This window comes from Trichosurus vulpecula, chromosome 8, assembly GCF_011100635.1.
Source record: "Trichosurus vulpecula isolate mTriVul1 chromosome 8, mTriVul1.pri, whole genome shotgun sequence".
Lineage (NCBI taxonomy): Eukaryota > Metazoa > Chordata > Mammalia > Diprotodontia > Phalangeridae > Trichosurus > Trichosurus vulpecula.
In genome coordinates, this window is record NC_050580.1 from 262,042,130 (window position 1) to 262,051,319 (window position 9,190).

The window sequence follows — 9,190 nt, forward strand, 5'->3', positions numbered from 1 at the left end:
GGGAATAGAGGAGGTTGGAGTTGATCTTCAGAGAAGGATAGTGAAGCAAAGAAACCCTCTTCTACTGATCAATGTCAAATGGTCACCTACCCCAAAAAAATTCACAGAAGAACTTTAAAAATAGTTTAAAAGTCAAATGAGAGAGATTAAGGAAAAACTGAAAGAAAAGAATCCAAGAAAAACAAGGAGATTATGAAAAGAAGGTCAATTGATAGAAAAAGAGATCTGGAATCTCAAGGAAGAAAATGACTCCTTGAAAATCAGAACTGGGTAAGGAGAAGCCAGCAAAGTCATAAGAGACCAAGATATAGTAAAACAAATTATAAAAAATGAAAAAATAGAAGAGAATGTGAACCATCTCATAAGAAAAACAACTGATCTGGAGAACAGATTAAGGAGAGAAAACAAGAATAATCTGACAACCTGAAAGCTATGATCAAAAAATAATCTTGATACAATGATACAAAAATTATTAAAGAAAATTGTCCCAAAGCATTAGAACAAGAAGGGGAAGTAGAAATAGAAAAAATTCCACTGAGTATCACCTGAAAGAGATTCCATGAAGAAAACCCACAAGAATGTCATTGCCAAATCCCGAAACCCCTAGCTCAAGGATAAAATATTACAAGCAACTAGAAAAAAATTTACATATGATGGTGCCACAATTAGAATCACACAAGACCTAACAATGATAACCGTAAAAGAGCACAGGTCTTGGAACACCATATATCGAAGAGCAAAAGAACTGGGCTTCCAGTCAAAAATCTCAAACCTGGCAAAACTAAGCACAATCCTAAATGAAAAAATGGACACAATGAATTGTCGAACTTCCACAGCCTTGTTTGAAAAAACTGAACTGAATAGAAGATTTGATATACAAGAGCCAAGAGAAATATAAGGTACATACCAAAGACTAATTACAAGGGACTCAATAAAGACAGACTGTTTACTTTTTATGTACATAAAGTGGAAAACACATGTCTAATATTGTTATTAGTAATTGGGTAGTTCATAAGAAAGATTGTGGTAGAACAGAGCATAATATGACTTCAAAAAGTAAAACTATTCAGGAACAGCTAAAAAGAGTAATTATCTCATACAGATGAGATGTGAGAGGAAGAACTGACACAGAGGAATTAGACAGGAGAGGAGTGTTGGTAATTCTGGAAACCTACACCCATAGGGAATGGGTTCAAGAGGGAACAATACATATATATCTAAAAAAGTATAAAAATCTTCTAAATTTAGAAAGAAATGAAATGCTAGGGAGATAGGGATGGGGGGAAAATAAGGGAGGGTTCTTTAGAGAGGAGGGTGAGGGAATAGGTTAAATAGTGATACAGAAGGGTATTTAGATAAATGGAAATAGGAGGATAAAGGAAGGAGGGGCATATAAAAGGCTGCTTAGATTTGTGGGAATGGGAGGATAAGGGAGTGATCTTTGGAGGGGGGGTAGGTTAAGTAATAGGAGGGCAAGGTAGTGGGAAGAAGTAAAGTAGAAGAGTCAGGAGGGATAGGAATAAGAGATATGCACAAAGAAAAAGATTAGGAGCACAATCTGTTAGGAAAAGTAGATGTTTTGACTATAACTTGGTATGCAGTGTGAGATGTTGGTTTTTACCTCTTTCTGTCAAGCAGCATTCCAGTTTTCCTAGTGATTTTTGCTCCAAAATCTTGGATATTTAGTTTTATCAAACACTAGATTACTAGGGTCATTTATTAAAGTGTATTGTGCAACTAATCTATTCTACTGATCCACCACTCTGTGTCTAAGCCAGGACCAGATTGTTTTTGATGATTATTACTTTGTAATATAGATTGAAATCTGGTACTGTTAAGCTGCCTTCCTCCATATTTGCTTCACTGATTTCCTTGATATTCTTGACCTTTTGTTCTTCGGGTGAATTTTATTATTTTTTCCATATCTATAAAACAATGCTTTGGTAGTTTGATTGGTATGACAGTGAATAGGTGAGTTAATTTAGGTATAATTGCCATTTAATTATACTGGCTCAGCTTATCTATGAGCTATTCATATTTCTCTAGTTGGTTAGATATAGCTTTATTTGTATCAAAAGTGTTTTGTAGTTGTGTTAAAAATATTGGTGCAAAAATTTAAATAAAATAATAGCAAGGAGATTACAGAAAAATATCGGAAAGATCATCTACTATGGCCAGGCTGAATTTATGCAAAAAAATGCAGGACTTGTTCAATATTTGGAAAAGTATAAGTATAACCGACCATATCAATAAAAAGTCATAGGATTATCTCAATAGATGCAGAAAAAGCTTTTGACAAAAAACCCAATATTTATTTCTATTAAAAACAATAGAAAGCATAGGAATAAATGAAGCTTTTCTTAAATGTCAAGTCGTATCTATCTCACATCAAGAGCAAGCGCTATCAATAATGGTAATAGACTAGAAGCCTTTCTAATAAGATCAGGGAAGAAGCAAGGATACCCATTATATTCTATATTGTACTAGAAATGCTAGTATATTAGACATATATATATATATATATACATATATATATATATATAAGAAAAAATTAAAAAGTGATTAGAAAACAAAATTATTCTGCAGATGGCAAAGGAAAAAAGTTCACCTAAAAATTAAGCTAAAAAATAAAAAAAAATCCAACCCTTGGTCTTGGTGATTCATTTTTATACTATTTTCATGTTAATGTAGAAAATCCTCTGGCCTGCTCCCCAAGTCAGTCCTAAAAGGTTTGTGTTTGGGTCCCCAGAGGGGCACTCACTACTTTCAGTTTTCAAATGTACCTTGTCATTCAACACTACTAAAACAATCTCTCACAACCCTCCACCAGAGAGCTTTCCCTTACCATTAGACTAGTTTATTAAAATGTCTCAAAGCATTGACAGTTTTTGTGTAGGCATAATATCAACAGAGGTCACAAAACATTATATAAAGCTAGGGCCCACTATCTGATGAATACACACACACACATCAGTGGGACAAATAGGCACAGAGTGCAGTGGTATTGACAGAGACACACAGGGGAAAGAGTAGCTAAGATAACTCATATCTCTAGTACTACAAAGCTTTAATTTCTTGTCTTGTGGAGTTTTCACCCTCTTCCACTTGGATGAGTGTAACTTGCTGAGTAAGTCATTTTGCTAGTAGATGCCACAGCACATGAGGCCATCAGACAAAGTAATACTCTTTTTTCTATTTCTGCCCTCTGGCATAGGCACCAGCCATACTCCAAAAAGCTGCTTCTGGACTGAACACCTTCAGATACTACTTAGCTTTTTAAGGGACATCAGGATAATGAAAAATCTCCATTTGGACAATAGCCAGGCTCCTTTTCCAAGTTGATGAAGTACAAACATTCTCACTTTGTAGAGGGACAGCTATACATAAGTTAGTTTAATGTTTCATTATCTGCTTCTATTTTTTCAATTTTATTTTATTCTGAGCATAAGAACTAAAGCAAGCACTCCCACAACATAGTACAATAGAAGAAAAGGAGATGATTGTACTGAAACTGCAAATCTATTACATACAACTTGCTATTCCTTTTAAATATATACTAAAGTTATCATGTAACTTTTTTTTTTCCTTTAGGGTTTAGGATGGGAATCAATCGGCCAGAGATCAACTCCTCTCTATGCTAGCCTCTTCTCACCATATCTTCCCACTCTGCTTCCATTTATCAGCATTAAAATGAACACCTTAAATTGATGAAAATAGATGTTTTCTTTGTTTTAATCATTTATATTGGCTATTTTTCCATTATTTTAACTCTTATTTTCCTGCCCAGATAAGTATATTTTTCACACCCTGACCTATCCCCAATAATTTATCTCATGTAACTTCCTCAAGGATTTTAATTACTCACTCCTTTTCCTTATTTCTATATCCTTCTACTCTATTCTAAATTTTGTTCTCCATTTAATAGGAAGAACAAAACAGAAGCATCTATGCTCTAGCATGCCAGGTAGAGATTCTGATCTATCAGGTATAGTTCCCTGCTTCATTCCATTTTAGTTTATTCTATTTGTTTATTTATCCTATCCTCTCTTTCTAGTATATATTTGATTCAGTTTAGTTCAGTTTTTGTGGGGCCTTGTGCTATATCTTACTTCTAAAATACAAATACATAAAGGAAACTTGACATTGTAGTCGCATTGTAGCCTGATTTGTGACCTCTGCATCCTGAGTTAAGCTGCCTACTTCTAACTTGTCCTCAAAAGGGACTTCATATTATATCAAATCTAGGAATCTAATTATCTCCTACTACCAGGAGTATCCTGGTAAATGTTTAACAACAGGATCTCCAAAAGAGTCTTTCCATATAGCAAAAGTGCACAATACACTTTTAAGTTTAATCCAAATTATTAACATTTTCTCTATCACTTTAATAAATCTAGTCATTCAACAAAATAATAAATCAAGCCCTGATATGTAGTATTTGTTTATTTCTGAGGTGCAAATGCTCTCACGCTGAAGATTTCATAATTCAGAGAAGTAGTTGCTGATTCTAGCACACCCTTGACTATAAACCTGGGAGCTGGCTACCCCTGGAGACCCACAAACCTCTATTCTGGGGACAGATTCTATACTGCTTAGCTCAACATTTGCTTGGAGAAGATGTGTTCTCTTCTTATGTTTATTACCCAAAGACAAAATTCGTTTTATTGCCTGTGTGTCTCATCAAAGACATATATCGATCCCTTACTTTCCTGGAAATGTTCTATAATGATTCCTTTATTCTCCCATCAAAGGCAAGATGTACTGTAATTTCCCACCCCCACCCACCCCCCAAACCTAATCTTTCCCTATAGCTAGTCTTACATTACTCTCCTCTGGTCTACCATGATAGTAATTACCATTCCTTCTCTGCTCTCTACCCAGATGGTTTGGGGAAGAGGATGAAGGGGTGGTGGTGGTGGTGATGGTGATGTGTTAGAAACTTACAAAAAAGGTTATTACTCACTTATAGGGGAAAATGGGATTTAATGCATGGAATATTAATTTGGTTCTTCCTCTTTCTCTTTTGATTCTTTGACCTCCTTAAATCTTGAGCCCCTTAGATCATTTTTTAAAAAATTTTCCTTGATGATATTTCTTTGTTCCTTTCCCCCTTGATCTATTTCCTTTTATTTTACAATAGCTTAGAAAAGTTACAGAATTAATTTTTTCTTAATATTTTCTTGATAATTATATTTTTCTTGTGTTTCTCTTGGAAGACTTTTTATATGTAGAATATTCTATTCAACACTCTCCTCTCTGTTTCCCTCTCTCTCTCTCTCTCTCTCTCTCTGTCACAATCATTTACATTATTAAATATCTTCTGCATGGCAGGAATTCTATTGCTAGGGCTACAAATAAAGAAGTGAGATGATCCTTTCCCCCAAAGAGTTTACATTCTACTAGAAAGAAATAATACACCCAAATGTAAGTAAATGTAAGATTTTTTAAAATTCAGGTGATACATGGGATGAGGCACTGATAACCATCAGTAAAGGCCATTTAATGGAGGTTTGACTTGAGCCTTGATAGCAGCAAGTGATTGTAAGAAGCAGAGAGGAAGAGAGAGTGCATTTGTATTTTGGTGAACTGTCTACGTGAAGACACAGGGATCAGGTGGGGAGGGGGTGAATGTGAAGTATGAGGAACACTAATTACATGAACATAGCTGAAACAAAGCACAATAGCAAAATAATGTTTGATCAGCTCACAAAGGAGATTAAAATGGGATCAAAAGAAGGGCTTTAAATGCCCAACACCTGATTCTTTGTATTTGTGCAGTATCCTAAAAACAATGTGGAGAACCATTAGTTTTAGTTGCATCTTGAGTTTTCTTGGTTTGATATGACTATCTAGTTATCTATCTGTCTATCTATCTATCTATCTATCTATCTATCTGTCTCCATAGACACATATAGTCGTACACTATATATGAATATATGTGTGTGTGTGTATGAATACTCATATACACATATGCATGTATACATTATTGTTGTTCTGTCAGTCCGACATGGCTGACTCTTCATAATTCCATCAACCATATCATGCCAGGCCTTTCTATCCTCCACTATCTCCTGAAGTCTGTCCAAGCTCATGTTGTTGTCTTCCATGACACTGTATCCATCTGATCCTCTTTCCTCTCCTTTTGCCATCAATCTTTCCCCATGTCAGTCTTTTCCAATGAGTCCTGTCTTCTCATTATGTGGCCAAATTGTTTAAGCTTCAGCTTAAAGCTTGTACTTTCAATTGATAGTTTGAACCAATTTCTTTAAGTATTGATTCATTTGATCTCTTTGCTGTCCAAAGGACTCTCAAAAGTCTTCACCAGCACCACAGTTTGAAAACATCAGTTTTCTGCTACTCAACTTTCCTTATAATCCAACCCTTGCAGTCATACACAATTATGGGGAAAACCATAGCTTTAACTATACAGACCTTTGTCAGTGAGGTGATGTCTCTGCTTTTTAGTATGCTATCTAGATTTTCCATACATTTGCTTCCAAGGAGAAAGCATCTTTTAATTTCATGGCTGTAATCACTATCTACCTGCAGTATTATCTTTGAGCTCAAGAACATAAAATCTTCTATTGCTTCCATTTCTTCTTCCTCTCTCTGCCAGGAAGTAACAGAACAGATGCCACAATCTTCATTATTTTTTTGTTCCATTGTTTTTAATGTTACGTTTCAAGCCAGTTTAAAAGCTCTTTCACCCCAACCAAGAGGATTATTCATTCTTCTTCATTTTCTGCCATCATGTGCTGTCATCACTTATCTGAGATTATTGGTATTTTTCCCAGCACTCCTTAATTCTGACTATTGGGTCATCCAGCCTGGTATTTTACATGATATACTCTGCATATACATTACATAAATAAGGTGACAATACACAGCCTTATTGTACTCCTTCCCAATCCTTAACCAATCAGTTGTTCCGTGTTTGGTTATAACTGTTGCTTCTTCACCTGCATACAAGTTCCTCAGGAGACAAGTAAAATAGTATTTCCATCTCTTTGAGGAGTTGCCTTGTCTCTGAATTCTTTTACCGTTCTTTGACTATTTCTACTTCCTCTACAATGGCTCAGAGTTTTATTACCGCATAGACTTCTAAGAAAGGGGATCTTCAGTATACTTATTTTGGAGCAAAGAGTATATTGTAACCTACATTTTTTGTCAATGATCAACTCTGAGGGAAGAGTATTAAGACCCAAGAACTTTCTGTATCCTTGCCTTGGACATCGTACAATTAGATTTTCACTGTTTATACTCTCTGTTCATTTGTATTCCGGGGAAGACTGCATGTTGTTTTTCTCTTGTTAATTCTGGAAGGGTTTCATATTGAGTCACTGACACAGAGAAAACTCTGAAGGGAACCCGACAACTGGATAATGCAACAAAAGCTTTTGAGATTGCTTGCAGTCTATTTTCCAATGACTAACACATAATTTGATTCCATTTCAATCCATTAATCCAACCAATTTCTATCAACATTTAACATTATTATAACTAAATTTGGTTTTCCCTGAATCATGTCTATCATTTTATATAGATATCTGTACATAGATGTGTATATGTAGTGATAGATAGATAGATGTACATACACTTATATAGAACAAGATACAGTACACTATTTTGCTGTTAGGATTCTAATCCTTTTTGGTTTTTATACTCACATGCAAACTCCATCCCCAATCCCAATTAAACATCAAATATTGATTCAGAATATTTCCTTTATTGATATACATATGTATATATACTTCTATAAATATATGTATGTATGCAAAATGAAATTTATACCCATATTATCTATGAATTTATCAACTATCAACTTGTTTTTGCATGCATATATAGTATATGTACATATGTATGTATTTATGTATGCAACTACACATTATTCAAAATTAGAAATTTTGAACTACATTCTTTTCCCCAAGATTAGATTCACTGAGTAATCCAATGTATTTCAAGCCTATACCTTTTGATAAACAAGTTGCTTCTTCCTGGCTACTTATATATATATATATCTTTGAAGTTGAAAGGTTTTAATAAGGTTTGGATTATATATATGTGTGTGTGTGTGTGTGTGTGTGTGTGTGTGTGTGTGTGTGTGTGTGTATGTTATATTATGGAGTCTGATATACCATATTTGTGAATGAGTTAAACTCAAGGTTACTCCCTGATGGCATACTGGAGATTTCGTCAACCTGTATTTTGTCCTCTGTTTCCAACACTTAAGGACTTTCTTCTTATTTAATTTCTAAGAATATGGCATATAAATCTGTTTTCTTTATAATTTTTCTGTTAAACAAATCTATCTCAAATTATCTTGTCAGTCAATGTTCTCTCGGTCCATTTCTTTGGCTTACGAAGAACTTAAGATTTTTTGGCTATTTAGTATGTTTAGGAAAATTCTTTGGTTATCTTTTATGCCACCTCTGGATGTTTATGCCCTATATAAGCCGCTCAATTTCTCATAAAGACAACAGCTTTACTAAATATTTTTACTAAATCTTTCAAGATGTTTGGTGACACATTTTTATTTTGTTCTTTCAAGACTCATGTTCATTTTCATAATTCCCAAATCTTAATTTTTAATTCTTGTGTTAGATACTCTGAAGACATTTTTATTTTTTGAGTAGGACAAACCTTTTCTGGGGAAATACTTGTACTGTTTTTCTTTTCTTTCTGACTATTTCTTTTCACTTTCTGTCACCTTATATGCTTTATTTATTGCAGGTGTGGACTTTATTTTCTCCTTAATCATTTGTTTCCACTTTTTTCTGCAGAGTTATCTTTCAGAAAATTTATTTCCTTGCCCCTCTTTTTCTACAAGTTGTTCTTGGCGTGGTTGCTATGATAAGGGATAAAAGCTAGGGAGCTTCCTCACAACTCAGGAGTCTTCCTGGAAGTCTATCACCAATTATTCTTTTTACAACTTCTTTTTTAGTGGGAAATCGGGGAAAGTAAGACCCAACCTATTCTATGTCTAAACTCTTTGAAATATACTCACTTTGAATTCCAAGTTCTGTGTCACTGTGTATCTTACATTTCTCTCTTTATTTCTGACAGATAAAATGAGCTCTTTCATCTACAATCCTCTAATCAGTTTCTACTTATTGATCAGAATCTGGTCCAATAGAGCACCATCCTTCAGTGCTTCACGTAACTACTAAAAGATACAATTATCCATTGCCAA